Source organism: Neovison vison, chromosome 7, assembly GCF_020171115.1.
Source record: "Neovison vison isolate M4711 chromosome 7, ASM_NN_V1, whole genome shotgun sequence".
Lineage (NCBI taxonomy): Eukaryota > Metazoa > Chordata > Mammalia > Carnivora > Mustelidae > Neogale > Neogale vison.
Genome location: NC_058097.1, coordinates 140,003,250 through 140,030,539, shown reverse-complemented (window position 1 = coordinate 140,030,539; position 27,290 = coordinate 140,003,250). Strand labels below are relative to the sequence as shown.

The 27,290-nt window shown below is 39.1% G+C and overlaps 1 protein-coding gene across 23 annotated transcripts in view; it reads right to left on the bottom strand.

Moving 5' to 3' along the window:
- DLG2 (discs large MAGUK scaffold protein 2) overlaps positions 1-27,290 on the bottom strand; it is a 2,052,576-nt gene that overhangs the window by 540,662 nt on the left and 1,484,624 nt on the right. The window lies entirely within an intron of this gene.

Sequence of the window (27,290 nt, the reverse complement as noted above, 5' to 3'; positions counted from 1 at the left end):
TCTCATGATAATGCAAACACATAGTGTTTACTGTCGCCCTATGTTCAGAATATTAATCATATCTTAAAACACTGCTTTCCATCGAAGGGAGTGGCTGACATTTAAAAAAAAAAATTCTGGATGCTGTAGCTAGTCAAACTGTACTAAATTTTTCCTTTTGTATACAGTGGAATCCTTAATTGTCAATTGCAGGGGTGAGGACATCACAGCCTAAATCATGTTTTTTTCCTGAACATGTGGAGGAAATAGGCAACTTCAGCGCAGTGAAAAGAGTACTGGAATAGCCTTCAGGACACTTGGACTGGAGTCCCAGCTGCCTGACCACAGTCAAGTTACTTCAGCTCTTTGAACCTCACTCCCCCATGAAAAGAGAGTAAGTGTGCCCAGAGTTCATGGGAGGAGTAAGCAGACAGGCAATGCATCTGGGGGTGTGTGTGTGTGTGGACTATCGAGTACAGTACATACGAGAGCTGTAGCTATTGATCAAAGATGAGTCAAAGATGCTGTGCTCAAGGACGAACTGGAAAGTGAACAGGATGGAAATGGAAAATTTAAGAGGGCTGGCTATGTGCCCTACGGTCTAGCCACTTCATTTATTCAATGGCACTTAAATCCCCCCTCCCCCATTTCTGAAACACTGATTCTCATTCTACAGATGATGAAATTTACTGACAAGGTCACAGTGGTGTTGAGGGCAGGGACATGATTCCAGCCTGACTTGGCCTTTTTCTAAAGCCTATGCTGATACAGAGTTCCTCAGAATGGATCATTTTAAATTAAAAAAAAAAAAAAAGGCAGAGATAGAGATGAGGGGCAGAGTTTATATATTCAAATTCTCAAATATAGAGGAAAGAATATCAAGCTGAAGTAGGGCACTCACTTGAAATAGCATCTGGCTAGAGGATCATAGTTATTTAAAATTAATTTGCTTTCACTACTAGTAGATAACCTTTGTGAGTAAAGTCACCACCACATTCATTTTGAAACATATAAATATATCACTAGCTTCTGACTCAAGTAATACTATGCCCCAATAAAAAGTACAGCCTTTATCACATTCTTGATATGTATTAGAAATTCATTTATATAAACATCTCCTCCTCTAGCCATGCAACTAACTTGATGGTTTCATTTTCCAGTGCTCGCTGTTTCAAATATAAGTCTACAATATTCATTTTATGAAATAGAACTATCCAAGAGATTAAAAGCCTAATTTAAATCTTTTTCTTGTCTCATTTTCTTCAGAATTCTGTTTTTTTCCTTACAGAAAATGTCTTAGAAATAAAAAGGACATTTTATCATTAACATGTCAACAGAATCACACCTAAATTTTGCATTAAACAAGTAAGTATTATGGAACATGATACAGTATCACTGAAAAGTCAAATAATACCGGACAAATTATTTGTTCCACTTCGAAGACACAATTTAAAAGAACAAGAAATATATACTCTTGAATAAGTATTAAAGTATTTTCTGTTGGAAAATAAACTTTGTGATTTTCTACACTTTTTAAAGCGTTGATTCACTATAAATGAGCACCAAATGCTGGTGTTACAACGGAAACATTCCTGTTCGTTATGCATTTAAAATAACTGAAAGGAAAGTTAACAAAGTTTCAGCTCTAGTTCTTTGTGAACATGGAGATTGCAGGTGTTTTAAAAAGCATATTTTTGCTTTTGGGTTTTATGCCAGGTCCTAAAATGGGCATATATCAGGGCCGAGAATCTAAGAAGTAGGCCTGGGAGCCCTGGCACACCCCCCCTCCACATGGAATGCTGGCCCCCCCGCCTAGAACTTAAGAGCAGTGTGGCTTGGGATAAGTCACATGACATCCCACAGTCTCAGTTTCTTCATCTGGAAACGGAAAAGATTGCTGCATGGATCAGATGGGATAATGTATGTGAAGTCCTCAGTAGAGCGCCAGACAAGGGTAAAACATTGTAGTCATGAAAAAGGGGTAAGTGATTTGCCTAAGAAAGATAAGAAGTAACTATAGAAAGAAGATACAGCAGGGAGACAAAGGAAGAGCACTACAATCAGGATACTGAAAGGGTTTCTGACATCTTCCATGAGAAAGAAAGGAAAAAATGAGGTGAATGAGGTTTGGAGGAAGAAAAATGTAAAAAGAGGGCTTTCAGAAGGTCTTATTTGATGACGAGTCATGTAATTCCCCTTTAATTTTACCCTTTGCTGCAGAGCAGGGAAACTAATATGGAACTAGATCCCGGGACCTGGGGATCATGATTCGAGATGAAGGCAGATGCTTAACTGACTGAGCCACCCAAACGCCCAAACAACAAAAATTTCTAACAAATATAGACAGACTTTGTGATGAGTGCTTAACTGATCACATGCGTTATTTCCTTTAGCTATATCCTATTTTCATTTTAATACTTAAGTTCGTCTTGTCTTCTAGGAAGTCATCCTCACCTCAACTGGCTTGTCCCATGTCCCACTGCAAGGAAGTCAGTGGGTAATACTAATAGGGTTAGCAGATTTAGCAAATAAAAAGTTTAAAATATCAAGCTAAATTTGGCTTTCAAATAAAACACTAATAATAGGGGTGCCTGGGTGGCTTGGTTGGTTAAGCGCCTGCCTTTGGTTCAGGTCATGATCCCAGGGACCTCAGATCGAGTCCCACATCAGGCTCCTTGCTCCTTGCAGGGGGCCTGTTTCTCTTTCTGCCTGCTGCTCTCCCTGCTTGGGCTCTGTCTCTTTCTCTGATAAATAAATAAATAAAATCTTTAAGGAAACACTAATAATAATTCAGAAAAACAAACACTTTTCTTTAAAGATTTTTTATTTGTTTTTTATTTGACAGACAGAGAGGCAGGCAGAGAGAGAGAGAGAGAGGGAAGCAGGCTCCCTGCTGAGCAGAGAGACCGATGCGGGACTTCATCCCAGGACCCTGAGATCATGACCTGAGCCGAAGGCAGCGGCTTAACCCACTGAGCCACCCAGGCGCCCAACAAACACTTTTCTTAGTATAACTATATTCTATAACATGTCTGAGACATACTAAATGTACTTGTGTTTGTCTTATATTCAAATTTCAGTAGGTCTCTTGTACTTTTAAAAATACAGTATTTATAAAAGCCCTGCATTATACTTATATTATGCTTATGGATATGCTTATATATTTTGCAACAGAAACTGAAACACAAAGAGGTTTATAATGACAGTAAGTTATGTCTACATAGTCTTAAATCTCATGTACCCTATTATCCACATTTCTCCAGTTAAAAATAGTTTTGGGACTTATTTAATACTCATCAATGGGGTCAAAGATCATACTGGCCAACAGTAAAGCCAAGGCAAATAACAAATTCTAGATCAAGGGCTATTAAACTTTAGCATGCGCTAGTTACTTGGAGAGCTCTGTAAACCACAGACTGCTGGGCTCCACTCTGAGTCTGTGATTCAGTAGGTCCGGGGCAGGAGAGAGGGCTTATATTTCTAACAGATTTCTAGGTAATGTTGGCCATGCTGGTCTGGGACCATACTCTGAAAACCATTGTGCTATGTATTGAAGAGTCACTCACTTGGTTCATATCTGGTTCATTCTAAAACGAACAGGAATACTCAATCTTATGTAGATCAAATTGATTGTGATAAAAGTCCTGAGCTGACTCTAGAGCCAGTTCCCTGAGTGTTGCAGCTTTTCATTATCATGAAGTCTCTAAATGCATTTGGACCAGGAGACCTGGGCTGCCACAATGTGTGAGACTGTGCAATATGCAAGCCATTTTCCAGCACTCATTTCCTGTCTGTCGCTCTTTTCCTGACTCTTTTCCTTTAGCAAAGACCAAGCGGTGGCCACTTCATTCTACACTTTTAAAAATAGGGCTTCGTCTTGTGTCTCTAATTCTGAATAAAAGTAACTCAGTTTATGATCCATAGAAGCCATCCCCTACAGTGAACGTACTGTTTCTCTGTATTTGCCACTTCATTTCCCTTATATAAAATGTTTGCAGGATTCTGCAGCTGTCATCTGGGAAAGATCACAGCTTTCCACAATGGGGGAAGAAATTGGCTATTTCAGCATCAGCGATTGGTCTTTCGGCACTTTCCCAGAAAATCAGGGAGTCCAGCAGGAAATCTTGAGCCAGGTACTTAGTGGGTAAACATGGAAAAGAGGCATGAAATGGGAATTTCAAAGGAAAAAGATCATAGGACTGGGAATTACTTACCCCATTCAGATGAATACTCTTTCTGCAGATAGAACTGCATGTCAGTTTATGAAATGAGGTCCTGGTACCTCCCATCTGGGTCAGTGCAGTAGCTTCCTAGCTGGTTTTCCTGACTGCCAGGTTAAGTCGCCCCCCTCTCCTCTCCATCCAGACACACCAGCCCAGCTTTGGCTTCTGGAAGCAACTCTATCGTCATTTCCTCTCCCTCAACCTTCATCAAGAGTTACTTAACCCATATAAAAACTGTTTATCTTTGCATTACCAATGTCTGGCACGAGGTTGTCACTTACAAATGAATAAACATTACTGAAGGGACTCTAAATCTGACCCCTCTCAAGCCCCTGTTCTAGCTAATTCATATCATCATTGTCCTGAGAAGATAATGAGCTCATTCCCATCTCTGCATTTTATTTCATGGTGACTTGCAAAGCCCTAATCAAGACCAGCCTCATTCCAGGACATGTTTGTAACCCATAGCTTCATAAACTATTTCCTAATCAATCAAATCCCCATTGCGCCTAATGAGTAAAGTATAAATACATGGTAGATTCTCACCAAAAAGCTATAGATAGACTTGGTGCCCCCACAGAACCTAAAAGCGAGTATACACATGAAGAAATACATTTAAGAATGTTGAATTTGATTTCTTGTTTTTCTCTACGCAAACATGTTCCAATCCCAGAAGCAGGAATCAACATAATATGAACTTCATAATTATACGTCTTCTCATTCTAATTAAATATGACTTAATGATATTGAAAATTTCAGTGAAAAGTTGAGAACCACAAGGAATGTGGTATTCTGGGAAGAATACTGAGTTATAACCAGATGTGAATTCTCATCCTGGTTCTGCCCCTTTCCAGTTAAATAGGTCATTATTTAACAACCCCCAATGTTAAGTTGGATTCAGGGATGTTAAATTGTCTTCTGGTTCTGGTGTTCTATAAATCTAAGTTCAAAGTCAGCTTATCCTGGCATCTATCTCTGTATGAAAATCTGGAGTGCATCTCAAATGGAGAGGAATGCCAAATTATCCTCCTCTTTTCCCAATGAACAACTCTCTCCATTATTTTTTATTCTCTCTCAAGGTAAATTATTCCATCACCCAAAGTGGAAAGTGCTTCTTTCTCAACCACACATCCAATCTGTCACTTTTTGTTTGTTTGTTTAAGGTCTTCCCTTTATCTTCACTTACCCTATCTAAGATCTGGCTCTTATTATTAATTGCCTGGATTCTGGGGGTGGGGATCAACCTCTTGCCAGTCTTCATGTCAGCTTTGCTCTCTATAATCCATTTTCAGTTTATTGCCAGGATGGTATTATTAAAAACACACCTGATTGCTTTATTCTTCTATTTAATAGTCTTTTAATTGCTCTCCACTGCCTACAGATTTTCAAGGATTTCGAAAAATCCAAGAAGCTCTTTCTTCAAATGAAATCTTTCTCAAAAGCCATATAGTGTATAATTGTATAAAACAAAAGCAGAGTTTCTGTAATTTCTGCACTGGGGAGGGAATGGTGTCACAGTGCAGCATGGTGGAAGGCCCTCATTTGTGACTTCTCAGAGGGCTCCAAGGGATCCAGAAAGAGGGCACAGCATATGACTGAGCTAGCAAGTACTGAAAGAAATCCAAGGCAAGCCCTCTCTCCAAGCCAAATGCCCTGGTGCTGACCTGGGTCTGCTGAAGTGGGTATCTTTTTCTAATTGACGTAAAGGCTTTCTATAGGCCAGCACCTACTCATAGGGCTCTGTGAGACACAAACTGAATCCTCTTTGGATAAAGCTCACAGACCTTTACACAATAAACAGGTCTTTCTATAATCTGGCTGTGATTCACCTCCTCAGCCCTGTCTCTTGCTACGTCATTAACAGTTTCTTCAAACATCATTCAATTTCATAGTCTAGGACTGTCCCTCTGCCTGAATAACCACCTCCAGCCTCTACATTTGTCTAAGAACCTTACCCATCCTTTAAGACTAATGCCAATTATGAAGTAGCTTGATGATTCAACAGGGAAGATAGAAAATCAAACTACTAAATTTCGGTATTTTAAGTGCTATGGCGAGAGCAATATAGGATACAGGGTAACAAGAAGAAGTTGGCCTGATGAACAGAGAGAGAGGTGTTCCTGGGATAGTTTAGGCCGGTGAAGTAAGGACCACAGACCAAGTCTTCCAGGCCTTGTAAGGCCTGCTGAGGAATCGGAGTTGAACCTACAGGCAGGAGAAAGCCATTGTAGTGCTTAGGTAGGATAGTGTTTTAGAAAAAAAAAAAAAAAAGGAATAATAATCTCTCTAGGTAGGATATAGAGAGAGGGAGACTTGCTTAGATTTCGGAGGTGGAGTTAGGGTAGAAGAAAGCAAGGATTGTTGTTTGAGGCTATTGTATAATCTGATAAAAGATTTGTTAGCCTGGGTTAAACCAGTGGCAGAGGCAATTAGATAGAAGGGAAGCGATGATGAGAGGGCTAATTCGAACCTACTAGATATGCTGATGGATATCTAGTAAGGGAGGTAAGGAAAAAGAGGAAATGTTTTGTTTAAACTTTTATATCTGCCTATGAATCATGAGTCACATGAGAGAAATTCTATCTTAAATTCATTTTTTGTATCTTCGGTGTCTAGTATCATGCCTGGCACAGCAGGCAGTGAATATATGTTTGATTAATAAATGAATGAATTTTAAAAGTAGGGAAGTTAGTCAATGACATCTTTGCTGCCAGTATCCATGTTTTCCTCATCCTCTCCAGTGACCTTGCCCCATGAGAATGCTATGTCTTATGTCATCTTGTTTCTCTTCTATAAATAGAATCAACTCAAATGTAATCACTGGAAGAAACAAGCTATTATTCACAACTCTGTTGTGGAAAAAAAAAAAAGAATTCCGGGAAGAGGCCAAGGTCTAAACAAATAAAAAGAGCAAGTAATCACAATGATAAGATCTCAAATATTAGTTGAAAAATGTAATATATCTGATATGCACAAAGATGCACGTTCAACCAACATTTACTGAGCTTCTATTACATAGTGCCAGGTGCTGTGTGGGCACAAAGATACAGTGGTGAATGAGAAAGGTACAGATGGCCCCTGACATGGGGGTGGAGAGGAGGAGATTGACAAGAAGACCCTAATTATGTCATAAGGACAGCAGCCTGTGTCACTTAACATAAGACTAGCTCTAGCTTAAGTACATCTTCCAAACTTCAGAGTTGATGTTTTAATTTCAAGTTTTCATTTATTTTTCTCGTGATTGTCATAATTTTTGGAGCTTAATTTCCATAGAAAGAGAATTCAGCGAGAATTCGAGTATATACTATGTGGCAAACTGCTTGCAATCTTGCCGCTTACTTTGCACTGTTCTTCACTTACCAGGAATATATGAGGTGCCCCCTAATGCTCCCCCGTGGCGTGTGTACACTAGCTTACAAACCAGCTGATGTTCTGTACACTTTTACAGAGCAAATACATATTATCTGATGGTAAGTGATTTCAGATAATATTATCTGATGGTAAGTGATACGCAGTCCATAAGGCGTATAAAATATTTAAGAGGAAATTGTTGGCATCTTTGAAGACTCTTAAAATTGTAAATATTAAATTTCATGGTGAGTAACTTCATTGGTTGTTATAGGGAAGCAATTCTCAGCATATGTATAGTTCAATAGCAAATAACACACCTGTCTAAATTCATTTATTTCTCTTTCTTTCTTTCTTGAGAGAGAGAGTGTGTGTATACACACAGTGGGAGGAGGGGCAGAGGGAAAAGGAAAGAACCTTAAGCATGAAACACAGGGCTCCATCTCATGATCCTGAGATCATGACCTGCACCAAAATCAAGAGTTGGACACTTAACTGACTGAACCACCCAGGCGCCCCTATTTATTTTCTTATCTATTAGATTTTCCCCCACTAGAATTGAAGCTCTGTGAATTAAGGTATCTTGTCTCTATGTTTTTATTGCTAGTGGCTGGCCCAGCTCTTCCCAGTGGGCTCCCACCATCCACTCAGTTTTCCTGGTTCCCTCTCCTTCCCATACCCTGTGTCTCCAATCTATCATCAAGATCAATCTTGCAAAATAGATCCCAACGCATGCATTTCCCGCCACCTCCACCACTACTATCCAGTCCAAGTTACCATGCCTCTACGTGGATGTGCTGGCTCACTGTCCCCACTCCTGTTCTTTAGAACACATTCTCTACACGCAAGCCAGAGTACCTGATTTTTAAATGTGAATTGGGTGGTGTTACTCACTGTTTCCTGAAGTCCTCCAACCTCTTCCTGTATCACATGAAATAAAATCCAAACCCTTTACCAGTCTTCTATGTCATTCCTGGCTCCCACTTCTTCCTGTGCTCTCATCTTCTACCTCCCTCCCCCTTGTCCCCTTAATTCTAACTACAATGGCCCTACTTTCTTCTAGTAGGTACCTAGCTCATCTCTGCCCTAGGGTACTTCATCTTAGTATTCCTTCAGCTTTGAAAGTCTTTCCCTTATCTTGGCTTGGCTAGGTCCTTTTTGTCGGTAAGATCTTATCTTAAGTGTCACCTCCTTCAAGAAGCCTACCTTGAGCACCCAACTGAAAGTAGCCACCAGGAATTCATCCTACAACACTCTGCTTCATTCTTTTCATAGCATTTCTTACTTGTGATATTTTGTGTATTTATTGATTTCCTGCCCAACAGACAAAAATTTAAGTTCCTTAGAACAGAAACCTCGTCTTGTTGACCATCTTATTCCAGGACAGTGCCAAGCTCATAGCAGTCACTCAGTAAACAGCTGAATTGCAAATAGATTAATGAATGAAGGGATGGACGCATAAAGGGGAGGTCTACCTAACTTGGATTGGGTTTGTCAACAACAAAGTATACACAATCTTGCTATCCAGATTTGAATTCTGATAGCTCTAGTTCAAAGCCCTTCTTAAATTTAAACCCATAATTATCAGAGTTATTTAGTACTGGCAAAGGCTGTGAGCAATTTCCTATCCAGCAGATAATGCTAAATTGCTTAGAGGTAGTAATTTTTGAGGGTAGATGATTAGTGATGCTGTTTTTGACCTTTTCTAAGTTACAATAATCAGCTGTTATTGTTTATGTGATTTCATAATACCCATACCCCTCATCTCTTTCTGAGGCTAAATCATATTTCATAAAATAAATTCAAATTACTGTTGTGATGAAAACTCATGACACATTTTGAAACTGGTACTATTCTATGATTCTATAAAACCAAAACGAGTGCTCACTGATTTAATGGCTGAATTGGTATGTTTGCAAATGGTATACTTAGTCCTTACACTTGTTCTCGGCTACGGAGGCAAAACTCAGAGGCCTGAGGATGGTAGCCAGAAGGGGTTATGGGCACCAAATAGGATCCTTTGCTGCAGATATCTTCTTTCTTTCAGTAAATGGGTTTCATTTGATTCATAATTTTCTCTTTTAAAATACTAATAAGTCCATTGTTGTCTGTCATTACGCATGCCTCTCCATGTAGATGATGGGACTTTATTTTAGAGATAGGAAGAGCAGGGGAACAATGAGGGGTAATTTCATGGAAGAATTTATTAGAGGAGACCATAGGCACCAGGGTGGCAGAGAACAGAAGCTTCCAGAAGATAAAGTGTAAGGGCCTATATAGCCAGAGCGATTCCATCTGGTTAAACAGTGATTTTATTTATGCAGTAAAACTTAAACTGACTCTGCCCCCCTCCCCTAAGTCCAGGAAACCAGTCCCAGGTAACAAAGCCCAAATACAAGGGCGGGTCAGGTCGGGTGGAGATAACAGCCCGAATGCAGGGATGAGTCAGGTCAGGTGGAGACATCCAATCAGTGGGGTGTGCATAATGTCTCCCTAGCTACCAAGGAGTGTGGCCCCCACCTTTTGAGCGCGCCAATTCTGACCAAGGTGATAGGCTAGTTCAAATAGCTACTATAGGGTAAATTGTAATTCAATTGGCCACCCGTGTGTGACCTAGCATGACTGTGCAGCTTTCTCTGTGTGTTACAATTTCACTGGCCAGCTGTGTGTGGCCAGGGTCAACCACATGGCCTTTGCTCTATAAAAGTTTTCTCTATAAAAGTCTGTAAGGCAGGTAGGGGTTGCCTCTTTGTAAGAGACGGTCCTGGCCGGTCAGTTTGATTCTTGATGCTTGGCGCGAAATAAAACTTTGCTTGACCTTTGCTTTGTATCAGTCTCGCTCTTTTAATCAGGGACCCATTATTGGGGGACCTTTCTAAAGGAGACCAGAAAGAGATCCAAAAGAGATCTACACATTTCATGGGGCTCCTATGACAACAAATGTAGTAACCTCCAGAGACAGTGTTCATAAAACATTTCAACAACATTATCTATTTTATTCTCGAAGTCTGGAAATATGCCATGTAGGTAATTCTACATCTTCAAGTGGGAAAACCCAAGACTTAGACAAGTTAAATAACTGACTCAAATTCACGCAGCAGATAAAAGATGGAAATAAAGGGGCCTCTGGGTGACGCAGTGTTCAGTGTTCAAGTGTTCAGCTCTTGGTTTCTGATCCACTCATGATCTCCAGGTGCTGAGATCAAGCTCTGTGTCAGGCTCCATGCTCTGCTAGGGATTCTCTCTCCCTTTCCATCTGTTCCTTCTGCTTGCACTCTATCTCTAAAATAAATAAGTAAATCTTTTAAAAGAGTTTAAAAAAATGGAAATAAAAATTACACATTCATCGTAGGGCTGCTGGTCTTATTTCCTTGCCATTTATCACTCCTGTTTATGCGGCTGCCACTTGGTCCTTCTATGACAACTGTCTGCCAAAACCCTAAACCTGATTGAGCACAACTCTCTGTCTCCACCATTGCCTCTTTCACAGCTCTGAACACTGAAGTGCTAGAGAAAATCAGTAGATGACAGGAGTCATTATAAATTCATCATCTCAAACGCCTGGTCAGCTGGCTATTCCTTGTTCTGCAATGATAATCTCTGAACCTGTTTTTTTTTTTTTTTCTTTTGCCACTTCCAGCACATAAGTTTTCTTCCTGCTTCCAAGAGAGAAAAACTATCTGATGAGAAATCCCTCCATTGATTCTGCCAGATTTACATGCTTAACTACATGTAAGCCCATGTTCTCTACTCTTTTCCTATTGCAGTGGAGGAAGTGTCCCTTCTGACACCAAATGTCCATCAATTCACATTTTTTTTAAAGGCCTTACCTGATCATTTAATCTCTTTATATCCTATATCCTTAAATCCCATTTCTCTACTTAGCCCAGTCCTGGAATATTCAAACATGTTCTGATATCTCTTACTTTTTGAAAATCTTTCCATTAATCTGACATGACCTCTTGGCTACTGTCCTCTTTCCTCTTTACAAATCAAATTTATCAAATGAGTTAATTACATATATTCTCTATTTCTTCCTTCCCATTCTTTCTTTACCCCATTTTAATCCTGTCTCCTCACAATGCTCCTAACAAGAAAAATACAGAAAATGTTCCTACTAAATTCACGAATCTGGTTTGGGCCAAATCTAACACAGTCTCTTTAGTCCTGATCTTAGTTATCTTATGACAATGTTGAAGCCAGTTGCCTACCACTTCCTTGAAGTGTTCTTCTCCTGCCTGAACCTCCTGCTCATCTCCCTACCACTCTGATCACCCCCTTTTACCTCCTCATTTTAGTTCTCTGTCAATCTATTGACATTTATACTTAGAAAACAAAAGGAAAAACAAACTATGCTCTTTTATATGTTTTAAGTTGACATCTAATTTTTTCATTGGAAATTTAAATAATAGCAAAGGATTTAATTTCTGGCTTATTGTGAATTATAAAATTTATTTTCAATGGTTACATCATCATTTCAAATTTATATAGTGGAATGTAAATATATATCAATTTGAAATCCATGGCCACCAATTTAAAATATAAATTAACAAGAATTTCTGGAGGAGTTGGAAATTTTCTTTCCTTTTTTTACCCTTGAACTTATGCTTTCATTTCACTTTCATTCACCCTAATATATTCTATGTTCAAACATCTTATACAGATCACCCTAACATACTTATATAAAATAAAAACACATATACAAATATAAATCTTATGATTTTTAAAAAATTTCCTGTAATATAAGCCTCTAAATGTCAAAAAATTATTTTGACTGAGTTATTATAATTATTTTTTAAAGATGTATTTATTTATGTATTTGACAAAGAGAGATGGGGGGGGTGCACAAGCAGGGGAAATGGGAAAGGGAGAAGCAGGCTTGTCACTTAGCAGGAAGCCTGATGTGGGTCTCCATCCCAGGACCCTGGGATCATGACCTGAGCGGAAGGCAAATGCTTATCTAAAAACAATCAAAATGCAATTATATTAGGGCTTCATTCCTTGGTGGAGTAAGTGAAGCATTTTAAAATTACCTCATGTTTCCATTGATAAATATAAATTAAGGCTAATATAAAACAAGATTCACAATTTCTATTTTTCATTTCTACAAATCTAAGTGCTGAGAAAACTTGATCACAAAAACGAGTAGATGGGGATAGAAAGAGAACTTTGAATTCCTTCTAAGTAAAATGCCTCAAATCCTGTAAGCTATCATTAAAACTATTTTAATGATCTGTCAGATTATAATTCCTTTACAATTTCATTAAGAGCAAAGAATGGGAAACCACATGACTTAAAGAATTAATTATCCATTAATTAATCATTAACTTCAATGATGAAAGTCATTGACTAACTTGTCTGAGCCACACTATTTCAGATTATTCCTTTATACCTAGAAGTAAATTAATACTGTTAAATTAGTAGTAAAATAGCACTAAATAGCAAATAGAGCCATAGTGGGATTTGGGATGGTTAGGACATAATACCTTTCTTTTGTAAAATAGGATAACAACCACCATAAGTGGAAAAGTGGCAAAGAAGAACCCATGCGAAATGGCAGGCTACTTCGTGGAGGGGTATTTCTTGTTATCGTATACATGTTCAAGGAAGTCTCTAAATGTCCTTGACTTCAAAGTTTCACAGTTACGCTTCCAGCCAGATCTCTCCGAGTTCCCAAACTCTATGTTTGACTGACTGCGTGATATATCCACTGGAAATTCCTCCCAGGCATCTTAAACCTAATCTTGTTCAAAAAGAGAACTATTAAACTTATCTCCCAGCATTGCTCCTCTACCAGTCTTTATCAATTCTCATGTTCCCACCTGAGAATCACTCCAATAATTCTACTGGGTGGTCATCATGAAGTGAAGGCTGTTGTACCCCTAGCACATGAAGTGGGGCCCAGGACGGAGAAGGCACTGCCGATTTGTCTGAGGGAATACAACCTCTTCTCACATCCAACTCCAATTAGTCGTTAAGCCTTTCCCAGTTTACACCTTCAGTTTATTTCAGAATCTGTCCACTTCTCTCAGTCTTTTTGTCAGCATCTCGGTCCAAACTCTGATCATTCATCACCTGAATGATGCAATAGCTCCCCGAGTTGCTCTTCCTGCGTGTGCTCTTGTTAGCCAAGGCAGACTCCCACAGCAATCAGGGTGATGTTATAGGTAACAAATCAGTTCAGCCATTCTCTCACGGAAGCATTCAACGTTTCGTGATGCTTTTCAAAGGATAAGGAAAAATTACTATGGCATGATAGTATGCTTTCTCAGGTGCAACTCTTTCTTTTCATCTCGGGCCTGTCCACCCTCACTCCCCAGCTCTAGTCCCAGTGGACTGGCCCCTACTTGCCTTAAGGCTTTGGACATACTCTCTCTGCCCAGAGACTCCTCCACCCCTTTTCTCTCTGCTAGCACTCACCATGTCCGTCTCAGCTTGCATACCTCCCTTCTGCAAGGTTTCCTTGGATATACCCCTAGGCTAGGTCGGGTCACAGAACAGCGCATGCGCTTTCCTGTCATAGCCCTCGCTTCCACTCTATGTCCCCTGTGAGAGAGCACTTCTAGCACACATCCTGCTTTTCTTGTTTCCTGCTCTATCCCAGCTCCAAGTGTCGGATACATAGCAGAAGACTCAGGAAATACTTATAGGACAAGTGGGTCACAAGTCGTGCCTTGCCCCTTATATTTGTCACTTCACTCAATTTCCCAACTTCAGTGAGTGCCACTGGAGTTGATGACAGTGGTATAAGCCCACTCAAGATCTCTCACCCCACTACACTGAAAGTCCTGAGGCTACCCCTTCCCATTCCCCACTTTCATGCAAAAACGTTCTGCCCACATTTTTTTGGACTCAGAGCTGCATGTTCCATGCCCCTAACTGAATGCCAGAGACACGGGAATGCAAAGATGAGTTTATGGCAATAAAGCAGATCTCATGCCCCATACAACACATTAGTCAAGATAGTATCTTTAAATGAAGCTCTAAAATATATGTATTTTGACAATAATACATGTCTGAGATAATGAATATTAGAGTTTATTTGTGTTTTAGTACAGTAATAAACAAAGGAACCAGATAATAGTTCCTACTTTAAGTCATTGTTTTCTGAAAGGAAGAATTGCTTTTTTTTTTTCCCTCCCCCTAATGGTCGTGTTTTTCTCTTTAGTAATTTACTACTAAATTAGACTATAATATTTAAAGGAGTTAATGGAGGGAGGAGTAGAAGGGAAATAATACCAGCATTTTAATTAGTAATAGGGTATTGTAGATTTTAAATCATGCCCCTGATGTCTGTGTGCTAACTACCAGACTAATTTGCATAACTAAAAATGATTTGGGCCCAAATCCTTGGTGTTTACTGACTAATTCTAGGTCACTTGCCTGAGGTTGACTTGTAAATTGTCTTAGCTCAGGGTATTATATGGATACTGTCCTGGATGCTAACATTCTCCAGAAGCTTTGTGTTACTCAGTAAAAACTATTGTTGCTAATTCATTCAGCTATAATGCAAAAGAAAACTTCTGGTTTATGATTAAAAAACAAACAACAAAACAAAACAAATGTAATAAGGAGTACTAGAGCCAGTCTGCAGACATTTCAAACTCAGTTGTATGTGGTAAGTACTTGATCCAGGAACAGTTAACCTGATTTCCTCTAATATTTGTGAGATTTTAAAATATTATTTATTTATTTATTTGACACAGAGAGAGATCACATGTAGGCAGAGAGGCAGACAGAGTGGGAGGGGGAAGCAGGCTCCCTGCTGAGTAGGGAGCAGGATGTGGGGTTCCATCCCAAGACTCTGAAATCACGACCTGAGTCTAAGGCAGAGGCTTAAGCCACTAAGCTACCCAGGAGTCCCTATCTGTGAGATTTTTAACTCCCTTCCACAAAGATGTTCATTACAATGTAATAAACAATTTAAATATCCAAAATAGGGTAAAAGTGAATGTTACACCTATATGATATGAAACTATGAAGCAATTTAAACTAATGTTTGCAAAGTATATTTTCATGTAAGGAAATGCCTGTATTGTGATAGTAAATGAAAAAGGCAGGATAAAAAATTCAACTCTAGGGCGCCTGGGTGGCTCAGTGGGTTAAGCCGCTGCCTTCGGCTCAGATCATGGTCTCAGGGTCCTGGGATCGAGTCCCGCATCGGGCTCTCTGCTCAGCAGGGAGCCTGCTTCCTCCTCTCTCTCTCTGCCTGCCTCTCTGCCTACTTGTGATCTCTCTCTGTCAAATAAATAAATAAAATCTTTAAAAAAAAATTCAACTCTATAAAAACATACACCAAATATGAAGGAATATAATAAATACATCTTTTTGATGATGAGATTATGCATGATTCTAACTTATTTTCTAAATGTCTATATTTACCAAATTTTTTACAATGAATGTGCATTATTTCCTAATCAGAGAACTGCATTATGTTCAAAAACAAAATTATTTAATCTTTTCATGTTCCTTTCATTTAGAGTTGTATTGGGACAAAACCTCCAATCCAAGCCAGTCAATTCCTGAAGAGCTTAAAAAGAATTTGAGTGTCACTTAGGTGGGTTTGAACTTTCAACTTTTCATACTATCACATGGGATGTTGGCATGGCTCTGTGTTCCCAGATATTTAAATATGTGTTCAGTTTTTGATCTGCAGATAATTGCAGTCATGTGCTATGGTAGGAAGAACATAGATTGTAGAATTAAACAGACAGGATTAGAATTTTGGCTCAGCCACTTGTAACTTAGCCTCCTTGAGCCTTCATAAGTTAATGTAATAAGCTTGAGAAATAGCAGCTCTTATAAGTCCCAAGTGTCTATTATGGGTAAAGAACATTGTTAGATGTTGTAGGAGATAGGATATTAAATAAGTACCATAAGATTTCAGACATACAGAATGGTGGCATTTTAAGCTGGTTTAGAGATTCCCATGTTTTTTCTCTTCAGATATAGTTGTCAAGAAAATAACTCAGTCATTTAAAGCAAGTACATGTGTTACCATTAAAACAAAGCAAAACTGGGGCCCTCATGTTTCAATTGATTAAATGTCTGCCTTTGGCCCAGGACATGATCCCAGGGTCTTGGGATCGAGCCCTACACTGACCCCCGCGTTGGCCTCCTTTCTCAGCTTCTCTCTCTTCCCTCTGCAGCTTTCCCTGCTTGTGTGCTCTCTTTCTCTGTCAAATAAATAAATAAAATCTTTAAAAAAAAAAAAAAAGAAGACAAAGCAAACCTTATTCTCTATAAATTAGAATGGAGGCAATAGTTAACACTGTGAAATTTAATATGAGAAACCCAATAAGCCAATAACTCTACCAATAACATACATATCCTATTTATTTTGTTTTTACTGGACCCCAAAAGTCAATGAATACATTTCTCTTATTGTGCCTGCCAAGTAACTTTTAAGGGATTAATGTTCACTAATGATCACCTTACAGGGAGTCAATAATGCCTAGGGAGAATGACCACTTAGGGTGGACTCCCCCTCTTCCACAACAGACATGTTCTGGAATTTCCCGACTTTGCTGGCTGTGTAAACCACTCTCCCAAGCTCAAGTTCCAAAGGGTTAATGGTTCAGGCTTTGTGCACAACCTTAGACTCAAAAGTGGTAGAAGAATGACTGTTTGCAAAAGGTGTGGATGAAGCTTGGATGTGCAGTGACACAGCAGTGTCCTGGGCATGTCCCCACCCTCCCCTGGTGCAGCAGGGAGCTGGGAGCAAGAAGAGAAAAGGCTGGTGAGGGGCTGTGAACTGGGGCCTGCTCTTCCTGTGCCTATCCTGGTGCAGAACTCTGAGTCTAACATTCTAAATTCTCACCTGCTTTTTCAGCCTCAGCTTCCTCTGGGAAACAATGCAATGTGCAGAGGTGGGTGGGTGGAGGGCTTGGGAGGACAGAGGGATAGCTTGTCAGTAAAGATTGCCTGACAGCATGGAGAAACTTCGCACAAAAGATGATATATAAGTCTTCATTTTACTGTTACTTTTACCATCCCCTGCCCTGCGTAGGAGCTGAATGAATATTAAATAACCCCAACATTTTGATGATTTTGGCATCTAAATGTTAAGCCAATTTGTAGTGACTTGATGCTTGTGCAAAGCTTAGGACATTATTAGGTCTTTCTAAGTAATGTAACTTGTGACTGTTCAGAAAAAACATTCTTGAAAAATAACTATTGAACTAGAAATGAGGAGTTAGTTTGAGTGCTTTGCCCCCCTCCCCAAACTGTTCTATTTTGGTCTAAATCCCAAATAGCTATTTGCTAAAATCAATATCAAATATAGTTTCATAATATTAGAAAGACAACATGCCTTCTTGGGAGACTACTAGGAATAAATAATAACAAATACTTTATCAGCGTTTAGTGTCCATGATCAGCATTTTGCTTGAGGAATATAACGAAGATTGTGTCTTCTCAGAGCTACAAATCTAATCAAAACAAAGGGTTGATTTTTCTGACCATTCTAATGGCATTCTGGATGTCTCAGTCAACAAAAGTCAAATAATAACAATTTGACTTTGAAACAGAAAATTCCCGAAGAACTTCTATCCTACTCATTTTAAGGGAGAAAAAGGCTAAGATCAAGAAGGTTGTGTAACATTCTCAAGGCCTCTGAGCTAGTTAGTGGCGGAGACCCCCAGGTGTGTCTCTGTCCTTCACTAGAGCAGGGCGTCTTATTAACTTTCAGTCTGACCTAGGAGTTAGAGTCTAGATGTACAAACAATGCCAGAAATTGCTCTCTACACAAGCAGGGGCTAGAATCAAATCAGAAAATTTAGAGTCTCACGAAACCAGTCTAAAGGGATATGAACCATCACATCTACATTTTACCAATCCCATTGTTCCTTTGCCAGGATCAATATGTTCTTTTCTTCTTAAAGCATGTTCGGTTAACTGAACTTTATAAAACTCTAGTCTGAATTAATCATCCTAAATTTTAAAACACTTAGTGATTTGTTTTTGGCTTTTGAAAATAAAAACTTTGCCTTAATTTTTCTAAAGTGTTAATGTTTCAGTACCTGGGACACAAGGTCAAATATCTGTTCATTTTTCTAGGAAATGGGAGCATGTTGTGATATTTGCCTACTTTAAAGATTACTTAGACAAACTGTGGGTTGCTGGGGGGAGGGGGGTTGGGAGAAGGGGGGTAGGGTTATGGACATTGGGGAGGGTATGTGCTTTTGGGTAAATTGGAAGGGGAGATGAACCATGAGAGACTATGGACTCTGAAAAACAATCTGAGGGGTTTGAAGTGGCGGGGGGGGTGGGAGGTTGGGGTACCAGGTGGTGGGTATTATAGAGGGCACGGCTTGCATGGAGCACTGGGTGTGGTGAAAAAAAAATGAATACTGTTTTTCTGAAAATAAATAAATTGGAAAAAAAAAAAAAAAAGATTACTTAGACTTGCACAGGCATGGAGCCCAAACCATAGGTCCTCTCTCTTTTATGAATAGATTCTTTCCTAAAAGAACTTTCCTAAATTGCAGAACATCAAATGAATTCCTTCTGTAATTTGGTAGCAGCAATGTGAAGAAGTCGTGAGTTTTCTAAAACTAGAAGGAAAAATATTCATATTTGCAAATGATAAATATTTTATCCCAGAAAACAATGACTGGATATTTTAAATAACAGCTTTATTGAGATACAATTCCCATATTTTAAAGTTTGGCTTTTTAAAGTATATAATCTACTGATTTTTAGTATAGTTGTAGAGTTGTACAATCATTAGCACTATCTAATTTTAGAACATTTCCATCCTGTCCCAAAGAAATCCCATACTCATTATCAGCCCCTGGCAACTGCTGATCTTCTTTCTACCTATATGAATTTCTCTATTTTGGACATTTCATAGAAATAAAAATTGCACAGTATGCGCCTTTGGTATCTGGCTCTCTTCACATAGAACAGTGTTTTCAAGTTTCATCTATGCTGTGGCATGCACCAGTTCTTCATCTCTTTTCATGGCAGAACAATATTCCACGTATGGATATACCAAATTTATTTATTCATTCATCTGCTAATAGATATTTGAGTTGTTTATACTTTATGGCTATGAGAAGTGATGTTTTTGTGTGGCCGTAAGTTTCAATTCTCTTAGGTACATACCTTGGAGTAGAATTGCCATTCACATGGCACAGGTCAACTTTTGAGGAACTGACAGACTGTTTTTCATAGTGGTTGCACTGTTTTGCTTTCTCATTAGCACTGCACGGGGCTTCTGATTGCTCCATAACCCAGCTAACATGTGTTACTGTTTATCTTCTTGATTATAGCCATCCCGCTGGGTGTAAGCTAGTATCTCACTAGAGTTTTGATTTGTACTTCCCTAATAAATATATATCAAACACCTTTTTATGTGCTCATTGGCCATTTGTATATCTTCTTTAAAGTAATACCTATTCAGATTTGTGGGAGGCTAAATAATCCCTCTCTCCCCCCCATAAAAAGGTTCAAGACCTAATATCTGACTTGTGAATATACCTGTTGGGGATCAAAGGAACTCTACAGACATGATTAAGCTATGGATCTTGAGGCAGGGAGATTATCCTGGATTATCTAGGTGAGTCAAATGTGATCACAAGAGTCCTTAGAAGAAGGAGGCAGTAGAGCTACAGTGAGAGAAGACATATGATAACAAAAGCAAAGATTGGACTGATGCTCTCTGAAGATGAAGGAAAGGGTTATGAGTCATGGAATTCAGGTGACCTCAAGAAGCTGGGGAAAGACAAGAAAATGGATTCTTTCAATTATCCTCTGGAGCCTCTGAGCAACATCTTCAGTTTATTTCAGTGAGTCTGATTTTGGATAGCTGACCTCCAGCACTATAAGATAACACATTTGTGTTATTTTAAGGCACTAAGTTTATGATAATATGTTACTGTAGAAAAAGGAAACTAACACAAAAATTTTTGCTAATTTTTAAGTTAGATTATTTGTCTTTTTATTTTTGATTTATAAAATTTCTTTGTAGATTCTGGTTACAAGTCCCTTATCAAATGTATTATTGCATGTATTTTTGCCATTCTGTGGGCTGTTTTTAACTTTCTTGATGATGCTCTTCGAAGAACAAAAGTTTTTAAAATTGATGAAGTCCAACTTATCTGCTTTTGTCTTTTGTTGTTCTTGTTGTTATATTAAGAAACCACCACCTAATTCAAAGGTTACTTATGAAGATTTACTCCTGTGATTGACATAGAGTTAGTTTTTGTGTGTGGTATGAGGTAGAGGCCCAACTTAATTCTTTTGCATACAGATATCTCGAAGTCTTGGCACAATTTGTTAGAAAAAGGGAAGGGGGGAGGTATGTTTGCCATAAGGCTATTTTGTTTAATCAACTGAAGGATTTCTCTTATTAAATTGTATAACATTTGACCAAATTAGGAAAATTGTTAGAGGTGCCTTTTCAGATATAAAAGACTGTACATGGGTACCTGGTATTCTACCATTTTTGTAGATAAAATTATTCTTCTTGTTTAGAAATGTTCTTGTGTAGTTCTAAATTGTTGAGGTGACTACCAGTCACCATGGAACTAACTGCCAAGTGATTTTTTTCTGGTCTAACAGATTGATAGATATTTGGGGCTGATAATATTGATAGAGAAAATCAAAGGACACAGGGCTATCCCATCTCACTCCTTTACATTCTCGTAAGCAGACATGAAAGGAAATAATCCATAAGTATAGTCCACTGAGAAGACCCTCCACCAAATTTCTTTCCAAGGTGGGCACTGGTATCATTTGCATTAAATAATGATGTTTTGCTTCTCATAAAGATGCTGTTCAGGGTAACAGTTAGATTTATGTCCTGCTTTACCCTCAAAACAATAATTACAGAAAAGTTCACTTGGTTTTGAAGACACTGAGAGTCTCTCTCTTTGAAAAACAGAGCATCATCATAGTCATTTTGTGCAATAATCAGTTGGATTATGATGTAAATTGATAGGTTGGACTTGGTGACTCATAAGGCTTTAATTTGCAATCATCCCAACTCATGAAAGTTCAATGTGGACAGGTAATCTAAAAAATTTAGCAATCTCTTATGCAGTTTTACTTACTTAAAATCTTCTATCCTTAAACAATCTGAAAGTTGGTCTTGGAAGTGATGCTTGGAAGTTGCTCTCTTTCCTCTGCCTGGTGCTTTTAATTTGTCCTTCAAATATTAAGTTTAGGTTTGTCTTCTCCATTTCCAAGGTACATGTTGTCTTTAGCTCCTAATGATCAATTTTTTTCTTCTTTATTTTTTTTCCTCTTTGCTTTTTTTCTTCCCTTCTCTCTCTTTCTTCTTATTTTCTTGTTTTAAAATCACTAGTGAGTTAATGTATATGAATTAATGAATAAAATCAGAGAGTGATTGCCAAATGACAGCCAAAAGGACAATGTTATGATTTATACATAGGAGTAGTATTCTTGAAACATTGATCCTTGACCTCTCAGCTTTGGTCAGTATTCTCAAACCTCAGCGTGACCAATATTATTCTTGCCTAAAATCAACATGTATGCTATATTGGATTTTGTAAGGACAAAGCCAGCCTTACCCATAAAGAGACATGGAGGGAACAAATGAAGCAATGGATTTAAAGAAAACTTTTTTTTTTTTTCCTTTCATCTTGTCTAGGAATAGAAATTATTGTGCTGAGGGCTGAGAGATTAAATTGTGTCACTTGTCAGGAAACTGGCAAGCAGCCATCTTTTTTGCCTGTTACTACATGCTGCTTTTATGCTATGGATGGGTTTAATAAATGCACTGTTGTGTAAAATGTCATTGCTGCATCGCCAAATGGAGACTGTCATGTGATAGTTCTTCCCCAGGATGACAGATCAATATTGGTCCGCAGCAATCCAGGGACTTGAAGCCACACAAAGGGCATTTTTATGGTTCAGAAACAAAAGTAGAGATAAAAATCACTCCTCAAAGCATGGAGATGTATCTATTTTGCTCTGGAAGAAAACCTAATGTTCTTTCCAAAACGTTCTTACTTTAAAGATAGGCAATGTTATCAAATTTTAATGACTACTTCCCCAAAAAAAGAATACAAATAAATTGTAACATTTTTGAAAAGTTCAATCTTATTGTTAACTGTCAAAAAAATCAAGTAAGCAAGGAAATACACCATTGTTTACCTTGGTAAACAGCCCCAAATTATATATGTGTAAGTGCATGAGATTCTGAGAGCATATCATAAAATAAGCCTTCTCCAACATTCCTGGTAGAAGTAAAATTTAGTACGATCTCTCTGGAATGAAAGTTAGTAGTATATATCAAAACTCTTTAATGTGTTCTTACCTTTTGGTCCTAAAATTTGACTACCAGAAATGTATTCTAAGGAAATTATGAAAATCAGGGTCAACAAGGTCTTCTAAAAGATTGCCAGTTATTTAAAATGCTGAGAAACTGAAAATAAACTCGGAACAATGTAAGTGGTAAATCTATTATTAAACAACAAAACACTTGTAGAGGATTTAAAAAAATTATCTAGGGAAAGGTTTATTTAATAAGGTTATGAGAAGTTAGGTTAATGCTAAATGTATAGAGCATGATCTAAACAGAATTTCAAAAAAATAGCAACAAAAGCCTAGAAATAAATGCACAAAACATGTTAATAGTGATTGACTTTGAGTAGTGTAAAAATAACTGTGTTATATTTTGTTTAATTTTTGTCTACTCTTCTGCATTTTATGCATACCCCACAAAGAACAACTATCATATCCCCAAACACATATACACAATAAGTTATATTTAAAAAGAGGTTGCAATGGGGGCTTAAGTGGGTAGGAGAAGAATCCATGAAACAAGATGGGATAGGGAGGGAGACAAACCATAAGTGACTCTTAATCTCACGAAACAAACTGTGGGTTGCTGGGGGAAGGGGGGTTGGGAGAAGGGGGGTAGGGTTATGGACATTGGGGAGGATATGTGCTTTTGGATAAATTGGAAGGGGAGGTGAACCATGAGAGACTATGGACTCTGAAGAACAATCTGAGGGGTTTGAAGTGGCGGGGGGGGTGGGAGGTTGGGGTACCGGGTGGTGGGTATTATAGAGGGCACAGCTTGCATGGAGCACTGGGTGTGGTGAAAAAATAATGAATACTGTTTTTCTGAAAATAAATAAATTGGAAAAAAAAATGAAAAACAAAACAAAAAATAAATAAAATAAATAAAAATAAAAAGAGGTTGCATAGGGAAAAGGTCACTGTCCAGAGAAATTAATCTAAACCATTATGTACTTACTTGTACTGCTCTTAATTTAGCCCTCATTCCCCATTTTCTCTTTAGTCCTGGCTCTTTCTCCCACTCTAGCTTAGACACATATCACCAGCCATCAGATTAAACAGACTGCTGCTCTCTCTCTCCTCCGAGCAGTGCCTCCCCCTCTGCCATACCCTGTTTTTCATTGTGCTTTTTGCCTCTTGCCTCCAGGTGCGTGAAGGGCCTGGGACAACCCCTGAGGCCTGCTCAGTGTTTCTGAGGTTTACAGTGTGGTCCCCCGGCAGAGGCCTGAAATGGACCCAGCCAGGAGGGAGTTTCTGAGTCAGAATTCCACAGTGTTCATATTCTTTTTCTATAGTTGAGTGATAAACTACCACAAATTATAAAGTTCTAAACAATATACATTTTTCATCTCAGAGTTGTAGTGGGCCCGGGGTCCAAGCACAGGTTAGTGGTGTTCTTCAGTCTGGGTCCCACGAGACTGCAAGCAGGGTGTCAAGGTTTGCTTTGTTTGCTTGGTTTTTCAGCTTCCTTTCAGGAGCATGGGGTCCTTTTCCAAGCTCAGGTGGCTACTGCCAGAATTTAGCTATATCACTGCCACCTTCCATATCTCACTAGCCATAGGCTTTCAGCCCCCAAAAGCTGCCTTCAGGGCCCGCCACAGGGCCTCCTCCGTAGAGCCTCCCTCAACATGGAAGTTTGCTCTGTCCGGGCCAGCAGGACAGTCTCTTGGGTTTTAAAAGTACTGACTGGATTAGGTCAGGCTGACACAATACAATCTGTCTTCTGATTAACTCCAAATCAATGGATTAGGGACCTGAATTACATTTGTGAAATCCCTTCTGCCATATCAAGCAATATTATCAGGAAAGCGATAGCTCATCATATTCACAGGTGCTTCCCACACTCAAGGGGAAGAGACCATAAAGGGTGTGGTCACTGGGAATTATTTTAGAATTCTACCCCCAGGGTCCCTTCCTGGCTGTCACAGACTTGTGGCTCAAGTTCCGCATGCTGTTACATGGCTGGCTTGGCAGAATGAGCTGTGGGGAGGGCTTGGAATTCTATTATAGTTCTTTCAGCCTTACCATTTCATTTAATCCTTACCATAGCTTCCTGAGATCTATGCTTCTATCTCCAATTTAACCAGTGAGGGAACTAGAGCACAGAAAGCTTAAGAAGAGTCCCAAGGTCACGCAGCTAGAAATCCGGGTCCTCTAACTCCAAAGAGTATGTTCTTTCTCTTACATCTCTCATCTGGGGCAACTCCTGAGACCTGAGCTCACTCTGGAGTCTAATCTCTTCAGGAAGAGAACTGCCTCTCATTTCATCTGTGTCTTAAGCCTGCACAGTCACTTTATATATGACGAACCTCATGCAGGAAGGCTTTTTACAATGAACTTGGAATTCCTAGAATGAGGTGTGTGCTAGGGTTCTATTGCTCCTTGGAAAATTACCACCAATTTAGCAGCTTAAAATAACACCCATTTATTAGCTCACTGTTTTCATAGGTCAGAAGTCTGGTTCAGTGTTGCTGGAATCTCTGCTTAGGTTCTTAGAGGCTAAAATCCAGATGTTAGCTGAGCAACAGTCTTATCTATCTGGAGGCTTTGGTCTTCTAAGCTCATTTGGTCGTGGTAGGACTCAGTTCCTACTATCTACCTCACTGGATGTTGTATCTAGAAGACTGTACGTGTTTATGTACATTTCTAGTTCTATCTGTTTTAACACAATGTTCCATAGGTGTAAAAAGGTCAATAAGTTTTTGGCTGCCTGGGTGACTCAGTTCGTTAAGTGGCTGCCTTTGGCTCAGGTCATGATCTCAGGGTCCTGGGATCGAGCCCCATATTGGGCTCCCTGCTCAGCAGAGAGCCTGCTTTTCCCTCTCCCTCTGCCTGCTGCTCTGCCTAATTGTGCTCTCTCTCTGTCAAATAAATAAATAAAATATTTTAAAAAAAGCTCAATAAGTTTTAGCTAGCATTATGATTATTCTCTTTCTAACTACTGAATGTCACTTCTAGCAGAACTTCCTTTTACCTCCACAGACATGAGATTTGCAAGCAAACAAAGGCGGTATGGCTGCTTTTCATTCCTAACTGTAGGCCAAGCATATTTAACATAAAGGCTATTCTATCCCAAATGTGGACCCAGAATTCAGCTAAGAGAGGGAAGTTCCCCTGCTTCTAGGCAGAGCGGTGTGAGCTATGGAGATCCTAGATTTGCACCTAGATTTGCAAGCAAACAAAGATTTGCAAGCAAACAAAGGCGGTATGGCTGCTTTTCATTCCTAACTGTAGGCCAAGCATATTTAACATAAAGGCTATTCTATCCCAAATGTGGACCCAGAATTCAGCTAAGAGAGGGAAGTTCCCCTGCTTCTAGGCAGAGCGGTGTGAGCTATGGAGATCCCTTGTGGACTATCGATTTCAGAGCTGTCTTCTAACAACTCTGTTTCTAAATTTTGGAAAATGGTGCTTCCCCAGTGTTCAATATAAGCAAACCCAGTCCCCACTATGACTTAAGAATTACACAGTATCTGTTTCAAATTGTTCACTTCTGTAGCACGGATATTTCCTCACTCAGAAATTAATCTCATCAATTCAGTTTGAAAATTCTATTGTCAAAAAGCAGGGGTTTCCTGCGGGAGTATCCCTCCTGTTTTTCATGTTGATGGGAGATGCAAAAAAATCTGGAAAAAAAAAAAAAATCTGTGCTTCTCTTGCACAAGCTGTCCTAAGGAATCACTGCATCAGAACAGAAGCTAGGGAACAAAAGTGTCCTTGACTGTTTTGTAAGAAAAACAATAAACTAGTTTACTTATGTTTAATGGGGGAAAAAAAAAGAAAAACCAGACTGAGGACAGGCTACAAAGCTTGCATTTGTGGTACTTAATTCACAGTCCCCACTGTGGCTCCACGCAAGCTAGTTCGTCTTATCCGGAGGACTCTGCTTGTGCAACCCTCTCTCCTCTTATGCATTAATTTACCCTCCTACTTCATCTCCATGAATTAATCAATTACTTCAAAAACTCATTCACTCAACCAGAATTTACTGATTCGCTTCTCTATATAACTCCGTGGCCTGAGGGGATTCACAGTATAGTGGAAGGCCTAAAGAACACTGGGACATGTTTTTCTCCCCAGGGAAATCTCTTCTAATTGTTCCAATCTCCTATGCCTTGTAGTGGGTGCTTTGATCTCTGAGACAATTTTATATTATTTACTAATTGTCCCATGTCCCCATACAATCTTCAGTTCTTTCAAGAGGGGGGACCCTGGGTCTAGCAGCTACAACTCTATGCTGAGCTCCATTGACATACTTAACCTCGCATATGGTCCTTATCCACGTGAAGTTGGTTTCTCTCCTTGTTGGGATAACTTGGTCCTTTCTCCCTCCATGTTCTTGTTCAGATTTATGGGGTTCGTGAAAACTCAATTATTTTTTAAGACCCAGAATAGAATCTTCCTGTGGAACAGTTTTTAGACTCTGTTCAAACTCCTGGAGAAAGCCCTTATAAATGGTCGCCAAGT